We start from the raw sequence: 11,993 nt of genomic DNA on the forward strand, positions 1-11,993 counted from the left end.
TGAGATGTTCCTTATGAACTTGGTATACAAAAATTCATGAGTTTTAGATTTAATCAGTAAATGGGTCATCTTTCACTAATTAAAAAATATTTTTTGATTAATTTTTCGGGAACATCTTAATTGGTTAGGTCACTGATTTGCAACTGAAGGCTATATTGTTTCTCCTCTTTTAGGGGCCAGGGAGGAGGGCATCTAATAATATGTAGAGATGTTTTTGGTTTTCACGACTTTGAGGAAGGGCTGCTACTAGCATCTAGTAGAGGACAGGGATGCTGAAAAATTCCTCCAACAGAAAAGACAGAGTTACGGTCACATAACAAAAATACTAAAGGAATATAATTTTTAAAACTCATAATTTATGTTGAAACAGCCTTCTATGTCAAAGTTATTACTGAATATTTTAAAACTTTACATTCAGAGTTTGCTCCCTGCAACCAAAAATCATTTGATTTAAAATCTCATTAGTGGGATGCTTGGGTGGCTCAGTGGTTGAACATCTGCTTTTGGCTCAGGGCATGATCTCAGGGTCCTGGGATCGAGTCCCACATTGGGCTCCCCACATGGAGCCTGCTTCCCCCTCTGCCTGTGTCTCTGCCTCTCTCTCTGTGTCTCTCATGAATAAATAAATCAAATCTTTAATAAAATAAAATAAAAAGTGTCAAGGATGACAAACTTTGAAATAAAACTATATGACACATTTTTAAAAATTACTGTTGAGATTAAGTTGAAAACATTTTTGCCACTATAGTATTTGCCAAATTGTTTTACACTTAGGTTATAAAAAACAGAGAAATAATGAAGGTTTGCTAATTGCTTCTACATATATTCTCTTTCAACTAATTCAGAAAACGGGAAACTTCTTGTGACCGTAGTTCTAAGAATATTTCATACCCTTCCTGACCAGTAGAGGGTACTGTGAAATTAATAAGCATGATTTAATTGGAAAAGCAGATGTTTTAAACAGAAATTGGTGATTAATACTTTCTGAAGGTCTTTGCTTCCTCTCTTCCTCTTTTACCTTCTTTGTATTTATACTAGTGATCCTCATTGCTAGATTTACAAATCACCTGGGAATCTTGTGAAAAAATTTTGGTATTGGATCTGAATCTCAGAAATTCCAAAAGGACTGGTCTGGGGTGGATCCCAGGAAGTGTACTTTTGAAAAGCTCTCCAGCCTTGAGAACCTTTGTTTTGTCTTTACTTGCTTTTGCCCCAGTATTAGCAACAGTCATTAGCTTCACTTAGTTATTCTGGCCTGTATCTGTGCTGCATAGTTTGCTGTTTCTTAATCTCTGCAGTCTTTAGTGTGTGCTTGAAGTTGGCATTATTTGGATTTCTTCATAAGACTCGGTTGCAGATATGTTTGAGTTGCTTGCCTAGATGTCAAACTAGGCATTTTTCCTTCAGATGCTGTGGCCTTATTGAAGAATTAGTTTAGTATTTTCCTTGTTTCTGTTTGCTTTTGAAAATAGCTTTGGGGGATCCCTGGGTGGCGCAGCGGTTTGGCGCCTGCCTTTGGCCCAGGGCACGATCCTGGAGACCCGGGATCGAATCCTACATGGGGCTCCCGGTGCATGGAGCCTGCTTCTCCCTCTGCCTGTGTCTCTGCCTCTCTCTCTCTCTCTGTGACTATCATAAGTAAATAAAAATTAAAAAAAAGAAAAAGAAAAAGAAAATAGCTTTGGGTTAAAGAGGAACTTTGTAGGTTGGTGGCTGATTAAAATATATTTTATTAAAATTAAAATGACAAAATTCACAATAAAAGATAGAAACATCCTTAGGTAGAAACATACCAAATGAGGGTGCAATCTAATTCTATATTAAGCCTTTTGGTAGGTATGAGAATAAAGGAATTTGTGTATTTTATTGTCTGGAAGTGCTGAGGGATTGGCAAAAAAGTAAGCACATATTTGACACACATCATGGGATGGCTTTTGCTATAAACAACACTGTTTCACTCTTACCCTCAATACAAAATATAACTGAAAGGCTTACCATTTTTCATAATTTTGTCCTTTGCGATGAGTGTTATCCCTCTTTCAGGAGTACATGTGAATATAACCCAGAGCTCCTCTGTACTTTGTTATTCTTTTGAGTGTAGACATTCAAGAATATAAAAGATGATCTGAACAAGTAGATTATTTTTGAAAAACAGACTGTTGTGTATGATCTTCCACTAAAATTTGTAATTGGTTTAAATTTTTTTTTAATCAAATACATAGAATCTAAGTATATATTAACTAAGTTTTGACTTGCTTTTCAGTAAAGCAAAACCAAAAGTGATGTGACACTTCATGGGATTTCTTATTTAGCTCATGATTTCAAAATAGATTTAGATTGCTTCATGTACAATAAATGCTTACATAAGAACTTATACTTTTAGTTTGTTATATTGTAGACTCTTAAGTCATATTAAAGAATAAGAAATAAGCATTCATTGGTTTTTAAATCAAATTTCATCAGGGATTGTTTAATTTCCTGATTGAAAAACTAAAGGACTTTTTAACATGTTTTTTTCTTTTAAAAATAAATCAAGTCTTGAAAATTTAGTTTGCTTCCAGATCTCAGATTTATTTCTGGAGTCAGTAGACGTGCCTTGTCAGTTGTACTTTGTCTTTTTGCTTCTCTTCAGTGTCTTGACCTAGTGGAGACAGGAAGAAGCTATATTGTTCATCTCTGTGACCAAATAGAGGTCACAGAGGATATAGCTTTGGGTCAGTAAAAGACCAGGCTGAATGCTGTTGCAGTTTTGCCTGGGCTTTTTTACTTTTGGAGAGGTGGATTGATTTTAACCCATGACTTAAACCACCATTTTTATTTGTTTGTTTTCTGTGTTATATAGAAATCATACAAAAAGTAAGTTATGTTTTCACCAACTTTTTATTTTGAAAACGTTCAAACTTAGAGAAAAACTGAACAATATAGAAACACCCAACATAACATAACCTTCATGTAGATTCACCAATTATCAGATTGCTTCATTTTCTCCTGGGTAGATTCAGGACGAATTTTGGCAAGAAGTCTACAAATATAGTGATATGTACTTCATCACATCAGGAGCCATAAAATATTAGGTTGTCTCATTTATTGCTGTTGCTAAGTGTGATCGCTTGGTTAACAGATGGCAGCTGCCAGAATTCTCCATTGTAAGAGTACAGCTTTCCTTTTGTAATTAATCTGTGAAGTAGTAATTTGAGACCTCATGTATGTCTTGTTCTCCAAGAACCTTTCGTCCAGGGATTTTTTTTTTAATGTATTTATTCATGAGAGACCCAGAGAGAGAGAGCGAGAGAGAGAGAGAGGCAGAGACACAGGCAGAGGGAGAAGCAGGCTCCACGCAGGGAGCCTGATGTGGGGACTCGATCCCGGGTCTCCAGGATCAGGCCCTGGACTGAAGGTGGCGCTAAACCGCTGAGCCACCTGGGCTGCCCAGCCTAATCATTTTGTTTTGTTTTGTTTTTTAAAGATTCTATCTATTTATTTTAGAGAGAGAGGGTTAAAAAAACTTTAGCAGACTCCATGCTCAGCACAGGCTCCATGAGGGCTCGATCTCAGGACCCCAAGATCATGACCTGAGCTGAAACCGAGTTGGACATTTACCCAACTATGCCACCCAGGTGCCCCTAAACCTAACCATTTTAGTGAATAGATAGACCTTTAATTTGAAAAGAGAATTACATGGGGATTAAAGTACTGGATTTAACTTTTAGCATTCCTAATGTTATTTCACAGAGTATTGAATATACTTACAGTACTTTAGTTGTCATAGTCACCATAAACATAGTTATCAAAGAAGTTATGACCAAAGAAATATGTAAGTCATAGGCTGAACACTGCTGAACTTAATACTACTGATGTCTTGCCTGATCATGTGAGAAAGTCACAAGATCCAGAAAGGCTAGGGTGGCCATGGCCTTGCTCTGTTATGTGCCATGGCTTCCAAGTAGGCAGTATATTAGAGAAATTGAGAAGACAAAAGGACCTGGTAAAGCACAAGAAATGGTGTATTCTTCTTTTTAAACTGTTTATTATGGAAATTTTCAAATATCCAAAGGTAGGTAGAAAAATACAGTATAATCTCATAGTCCTGTCGTCTAGCTTCCATAATATACTTATGCCCAGTCTAATTTCATCTAAGTTTTTCATTAATTTTCCCCCTCAATATTATCTTGAAAAACTTAAGACATCATTTCTGTGCTGAAATATTTCAGTTTATAAAGCTGACCATAACCACAATATTACTATATCTAAGTGAATGATCATTCCTTGTAATTGAATGTCCAGTCAGTATTCAAATTCCTGATGGTTCAATGAATGTAAGAATTTTTTTTTTTGCAGCTGTTTTGTTTGAATCAGGATCCAAGTAACTCACATTATGATTGGTTTTTGTGCCATTTGTCTTTTTTTTTTTTAAAGATTTTATTTATTTATTAGAGAGTGCACTCAAGTGCAGGGTAGTGGGAGAAGGAGAAGCAGGCTCCTCGCTGAGCAGGGACTCCCATGCGGGACTTGATCCTAGGATCCTAAGATCATGACCTGAGCCAAAGACATTTAACCGACTGAGTTGCCCAGGTACCTGTGCCATTTGTCTCAATTTATGGGTTCTATTTCCATCTCTTGTTTTTTCTTGCTATTTGTGAAAGAAACAAAGTTCTGTAGAATTTCTCACAGATTAGATTTTGCTGTTTGCATCTTTGTAATGTAGTTTCACATGTTCTCACCTACATTTTCTATAAATTGCTAGTTGAATCTACAAATTTGATCATGTTTAGGTTTATTATTTTTGAAAAGATCACTTCATAGCTGGTGTGTTGTCTCATAAAAAGATACCTAATGCTTAATGGGCTCTCATTTTCTTTTCTTTTTTTTTTTTTTTTAAAAGATTTATTTATTTATTTATGATAGACATAGAGAGAGAGGCGGAGACACAGGAGGAGGGAGAAGCAGGCTCCATGCTGGACTCGATCCCGGGACTCCAGGATTGCGCCCTGGGCCAAAGGCAGGCGCTAAACTGCTGAGCCACCCAGGGGTCCCCGATGGGCTCTCATTTTCTATTATAGGTGGCCACTGATGCATTCATACATTTCTTTATTAGGGGTTGCAAAATGGCAATTCTAAATCTGTCATTCCCTCTTCACTTTTTTAGCTAAAATATTTCCTTAGAAGGAAACTTAATACAATCTACCATTTGGTTACACCCAGGAATAGAGTTGATATAGGACAGACGAGGAAAATAACGGTTTGTTTTTAGCCGTTTTGAAAATAAGGTGATTCTTCTGTTTGTTTCTTAAATATTCCATAACAGGGTTTAGCTTTGGGGAAAGATAGGCAAGGTTAGCTTTATTTCACATTCCATTGCCCTTTATTTCATCTTCCACTTTGTAGAATTCATTTGTCTGATTTTGGCTGTCTGGCATCCATTCTCACTTTCTGATCTCTCTGAGTTCCTGAGGTGAATCACCTTTCCTCGTTGTGTGTTGTCTTGGGGGAAGATCTTGCATGCCTCCCTCTCTAGAATTCTAAGAGGGCATGCCTCACTGCTCCTTGTTCCCTTGTGGGCCAGGTATGTGTCCTGAGTAAGCCAATCAGACTTCTTTCCTGGACCTGGACTCCAGTTCACAAGGGCTTGATGAAGACAGTGAGGTGAGTCATCATCACTGGCGGAAGCAATGCCCTTTGTGCTGCATGATTATTGCTGCGCTTGTTGTTTTATCTCTGTGGCTCCCTTTGGCTAACGATTGTCTTCTTACCTATTTGGTTTTTATTGAAGCTGTGAGCCTCTACTAGCATCCCAGTAAATCCAGTGTGTTTAAGACAAGCAGTACTTTTTGTTGCTTCCAGTCAGGATCTCTGAATGCTGCCGTAATTGGCATCAGATAGTTGGTGTTATGGGGAACACATGGCCAGAAAATTGTGGAAGTAGAAATTAGTTATCTGATTGAGATAGATTAGGCAGTGGCTCTAGGTGGGAAATCTAGCTGTTGTCGGCTGGCAGTTGTGAAATAGCTATCCTGTCTGGTCACATGAAATCATATGCCCAATTTACAGCAAGGTTCTGGACAACACAATGTAAAAAAATCAGGATTGTGGAGTGGTTGCTTCTGGGTGTATTGGAAAGTTTAAAGTAAGTAAGTAACAATTTCAAATCCACAAACCAACCTACAGAATCCTAAAGAATGCCATTTCTTCCAGGTGTAATACTTAGCAAAAACAAATCTTGAGTCTCCAGAATTGGCACAGCTGTTGAATTCACTGCCTTACAGGATCTAATGTATGAAAATCGGAGCACTGATAGGACCCTGAGAATTAAGTGAGAATATGATTGAGGAAGGAAGCAACTCCTTCACTTAGAAGGAGGATGTTTCTTTCTTTCCTTTTTTTTTTTTTTTTTTTTTTTAAGATTTTATTTATTTATTCATGAGAGAGAGGCAGAGACACAGGCAGAGGGAGAAGCAGGCTCCATGCAGGGAGCCCAACTTGGGATTCAATCCTGGGTCCCCAGGATCAGGCCCTGGGCTGAAGGCAGCGCTAAACCGCCGAGCCACCCAGGCTGCCCAGATGTTTCTTTCTTAAGACATTTTCACTTGAGGGGGTCCGTTTACCAGAAAAAACTAATTACTCTTTTGCCACTGCACTCTATTCCCAAACCCATGGCTAGTGTTAAGACTCCAGCATGCCCTCTGGAGGCCAAATCCAAAGAAATCTAGCTTGTTGGAAGAATTTAGGGACTGCTAATTTATATCTTCAAGAATTTCAGGAACACGTGAAAGAATGAATTTTGAACGTGCTTTTCAAATATCAGTATGATCCCCTTATACAAGTTAATTCTAGATACATTTAATTTAAAAGGTGGATGTGTGTGTGTTTTTAAGATTTTATTTATTTATTTATTTATTTTTTTAAGATTTTATTTATTTATTCATGAGAGACACAGAGAGAGGCAGAGACATAGGCAGAGGGAGAAGCAGGCTCCATGCAGGGAGTCCAATGTGGGACTATCCCCAGACTCCAGAATCACGCCCTGAGCCAAAGGCAGACACTCAACCACTGAGCCACCCAGGTGCCCCAGTGGATGTGGTTTTAATAGTTTGCAAAATTGGATTCAACACAGGCCCACACTAAATGAAGCTGAGATGCTAGAGGTCCTTAGTATTGTGTAAAGCCGTGATTCTCAGGGATCCCTGGGTGGCTAGGCGGTTTAGCGCCTGCCTTTGACCCAGGGTGTGATCCTGGAGTCCCTGGATCGAGTTCCGTGTCAGGCTCCCTGCATGAAGCCTGCTTCTCCCTCTGCCTGTGTCTCTCCCTCTCTCTATGTCTATCATGAATAAATAAAAAATCTTAAAAAAAAAAAGGCCATGATTCTCAAACTTTTTCTGTGCATCAGGATCATGAGAGGGCTTTTAAAAACACAGACTGCAGGGCCTCACCCCTAGAACTTGTGATTCAGGAGGTTGGAGTTTAAGTCTGAGAATTTGCATTTCTAATAAGTTCTTAGGTGATGGTGATGCTACTAATCCAGGGACCACACTGAGAACAGCTGGTATAAAAGGAGGAAGTCATACTATGAGAGACAGGAATTTTGGATTTTTTGGTTTCCTTATGTAAATCACTGGCCACCTAATTGGCCTTACCTACCTCGATAGGTTAGGTAATGATACTTTTACCAAGGGCCTCAAACATATATTAGTGCTGGCTTTAGAGCATCAGTTTAGGCTTTTTATTTAAGGTTATTGAGATCTAATTTACATAAAATGATGGATATCCTTGACTTATTCCCAATCTTACAGGCAGTGTGTAGTCTTTTCTACTGTTAATGCCTTTTATCAGCTTGATCCTAGTTTCTTGAGAATTTTTTTTTAAGATTTTATTTATTTATTCATGAGAGACACAGAGAGAGGCAGAGACATAGGCAGAGGGAGAAGCAGGCTCCATGCAGGGAGCCCAGCATGGGACTCGACCCCAGGACCCCAGGATCACACCCTGGACCGAAGGTGGTGCTAAACCACTGAGCCACCCGGGCTGCCCCGAGAATTTTTATCATGGATGGGATTTTGAATTTTGTTAAATTTTTCTTTTGCGTCTATTGATATAGTCATGTGTTTAAAATTTTTTTTTTAATTTCCTTTAGTCTGTTAGTATGGTGCATTAAGTGATTTTCAAATGTTGAGCCAGCCTTGAATTCTCTGAATAAATTCCACTTGGACAAATGTGTTATCTTTTTCATATGTTGCTTGATCTGTTAACATTTTGTTGTGAATTTCTTGTTTATGTTCATGGGAGATGTTAGTCTGTAGTGTTGAAATGTACCTCTGTAAATGCTCCACTTATCCAGAAACTCAGTATATCCAGGCAACCAATCTCTGAGCCAACCCTGGGCTCTTTATTTACTTCCTTCTTCCCTACTCTTTTTTCTATAGAAGCTTTCTGCCTTCCACCTCATTTTGCCACTCTCCAGATATAGACCCATCTTCCTGAGGTGTTAAGGGTGTGTCACCTAACTTTACCTCTTTTTTATTTTATTTATTTTATTTATTTTATTTTATTTTATTTTATTTTATTTTATTTTATTTTATTTTTTTAAGGTTTCATTTATCTATTCATGAGAGACATACAGAGAGAGGCAGAGACACAGGCAGAGGGAGAAGCAGGCTCCATGCAGGGAGCCTGACATGGGACTCGATCCCAGGTCTCCAGGATCACACTGGGCCGAAGGCGGCACTAAACCACTAAGCCACCAGGGCTGCCCTGACTTCTTTATTTTAACAGTAGTTCACTTTTCATGTACAAACAGTCACCAGCTTAGGATGTTAGACTTAGGATTTTTTTACTTTATGATCACGTGAAAGGGATACACATCCAGTAGAAATTGCACTTGGAATTTTGGATTTTGAATTTTTATCTTTTCCCAGGCTAGCATTATACAGTATGATCCTGTTGATGCTGGGCAACAGCTCCCAGTCAGCCACATGACTATGAGAATAAACAACCAGCACACTGACAACCATTCTTGTTTTTCACTTTCAGTACAGTATTCAGTACATTACATGATATATTCAGCACTTTATTATACAGTAGACTTTGTGTAAGATGATTTTGCCCAACTATAGGCTTATAGAAGAGTTCTGAGGAACAGTTAAGTGGGTTAGGCTAAGCTATAAGGTTAGGTGTATTAAATGCATTTTTGACTTAGGGTATTTTCAACTTATGATGCTTTCTTGGGATATAACTCCATCATAAGTCGAGGAAGATCTGTAATTTCTTTGGCTTTGCATCAGGATAATGCTGACCTCATAAGATGGGTTGGGAAGTGTTCCGTGCATCTATTTTCTGGAAATTCTTGTGTAGAATTGCTTTGTTTATTCCTTAAATGTTGGCAATGAAGCCACTTGGGCTAAGTCCCATCTGGACTTTATATTTTAGCTGTAGATCATCCCCAAGAAAGCAGTCCCTAAGTAACAATTTGAGGCTATGTACATCCACAAACTTCTGTCAGCACAACCAGAATCCATCTGGTTCACAGGACTGTCTTGTGCTAATCAAACGAGACTGCTTTTCAAGCCCCCACTGAGTCAGGAATTGTACTAAGAATTATATATTTACATTATTTTATTCATTTTGTGATTTGAAATGCCAATATTTACAATGAAGGACATAGTTCTCCAGTTTCCAGTAACCAGAGTACGTGTGTTCTCCATCTAGAACTTGGATTCTGCAAACTACGGCCAAATTCAGCTGGCTGCTTGTTTTGTTTATTGGAGTACAGCTATGCACAACTCACTAATGTATGGCCTGTGGTTGCTTTGTGCTACAATGGCAGGAAGGTAACTGTGACAGACAGCATAGCCTAAAATACTTATTCTCTGGCCATTTACAGGAAAAGTTTGCTGACCCTTCATCCAGGGCAGTGATTCTAAACCCTGTCCATGTCTTGGAATCACTTGGATAACATTTGAAAAAATACCGATGCCTTCCCAACCATCCTAGAAATTCCAGTTTAATTGCTCTGGACTGAGACCTGGGCACTGGCAGTATTAAAAGCTTCCTAGGTGATTCTCCATGGCAGCCAAGACTGAAAACCACTGGCCCATGAAGAGACTTATTTGTTTATTTTACTGCCTATGCCACAATGATTATTCTAATGTGCAGGAGGGCTGAGAAGCACTCATCAAGGGCAGTAGTTTCCAAATCTAGATGTGTATCAGTCACCTGGGAAGTTTTAAAAAAGGATTCTAAGACCCCACTCTAGACTGACTGGATCAGAAATTCTAGGGATTAAAAAAAATTCCTTGGGTGATTCTGTTGTATAGGCATTTCATTAAAAGAGAACTGAACTTAGGATACCCTATTATCAGAGGATTTTTGGACATTGAATGAGTAATCAGAGGTTTATTTAGTGAGCATAGGAGTGGAGAAAAGGGATTTTTTAAAGAATTTAAATTCAGCTACAACACATAGTACATCATTAGTTTCAGAGGTATAGTAAGTCATCCATTGCATGTAACAGCCAGTGCTCATCACCTCACGTGCCCTCCTTAATGCCAGTCACCCAGTTACCCCATCCCCCTACCCAACTCCCCTCCAAAAACCTCCATTTTGTTTCTTCTGGTTAAGAGGCTCTCATGGTTTGTCTCCCTCTCTGATTTCTTTCTATTCAGTTTCCTCCCTCTTCCCCTTTGATTCTCTACACTATTTCTTATATTCCACATAAGATAATGGTCTTTCTCTGACTTATTTCGCTCAGCATAATATCCTCCAGTTCCATCCTTTTTGATGACTGAATAATATTCCATTGTGTGAATATTACTGGAATGTGTGTGTGTGTGTGTGTGTGTGTACACACACACACACCAATCTTCTGTATCTATTCATCTTTCAATGGATATCTCAACTCTTTCCATAGTTTGGTTATTGTGGACATTTCTAATATAAACATTGGAGTGCAGGTGCCCCTTCAGATCACTGCGTTGTATCTTTGGAGTAAATACCTAGTAGTGCAGTTGCTGGGTCATAGGGTAGCTGTATTTTTAACTTATTGAGGAACCTCTATACTGTTTTCCAGGGTAGCTGTACCAGCTTGCATTCCTACCAATAGTGTAAGAGGGTTCTCCTTTCTCTACATTCTTGCCAATGTTTGTTGTTTCCTGACTTGTTAATTTTAGCCATTCTCACTGGTATAAAGTGGTATCTCATTGTGGTTTTGATTTGTATTTCCCTGATGCCAGGTGACGTGGAGCATTTTTTGTGTCTGTTGGCCAGTTGTATGTTGTCTTTGGAGAAATGTCTGTACATGTCTTCTGCCCATTTCTTGACTGGATTATTCATTTTTTGGGTGTTGAGTTTGATAAGTGCTTTATAGATCTTGGATACTAGCCCTTTATCTGATATGTCATTTGCAAATATCTTCTCCTATTCTGTAGGTTGCCTTTGAGTTTTGATGACTGTTTCCTTTGCTGTACAGAAGCTTTTTATCTTGAAGTCCTAATAGTTCATTTTTTCTTTGGTTTCCCTTGCCTTTGGAGACATGTCTTGTGAGAAGTTGCTGCGACTGAGGTCGAAGAGCTTGCTGCCTGTGTTCTCCTCTGGGATTGGATTCCTGTCTCACATTTAGGTCTTTCATCCATTTTGAGTTTATCTTTGTGTATGGTGTAAGAAAATGGTCCAGTTTCATTCTTCTACATGTGGCTGTCCAATCTTCCTAACACCATTTGTTGAAGCAACTGTCTTTTTTCCATTGGGTAGTCTTTCCTACCTTGTCGAAGATTAGTTGACCATAGAGCCAAGGGTCCATTTCTGGGTTCTCTATTCTGTTCCATTGATCTATGTCTGTTTTTGTGCCAGTACCATACTGTATTGATGATCACAGTTTTGTAATACAGCTTGAAGTCAGGCATTATAATGCCACCTGCTTTGGTTTTCTTTTTCAACATTCCTCTGTCTCCTTGGGGTCTTTTGTGGTTCCATACAAATTTTAGGATTATTTGTTCCAGCTCTGT

The sequence above is a fragment of the Nyctereutes procyonoides genome, unplaced genomic scaffold, assembly GCF_905146905.1.
Source record: "Nyctereutes procyonoides isolate TBG_1078 unplaced genomic scaffold, NYPRO_anot_genome, whole genome shotgun sequence".
Taxonomy (NCBI): domain Eukaryota; kingdom Metazoa; phylum Chordata; class Mammalia; order Carnivora; family Canidae; genus Nyctereutes; species Nyctereutes procyonoides.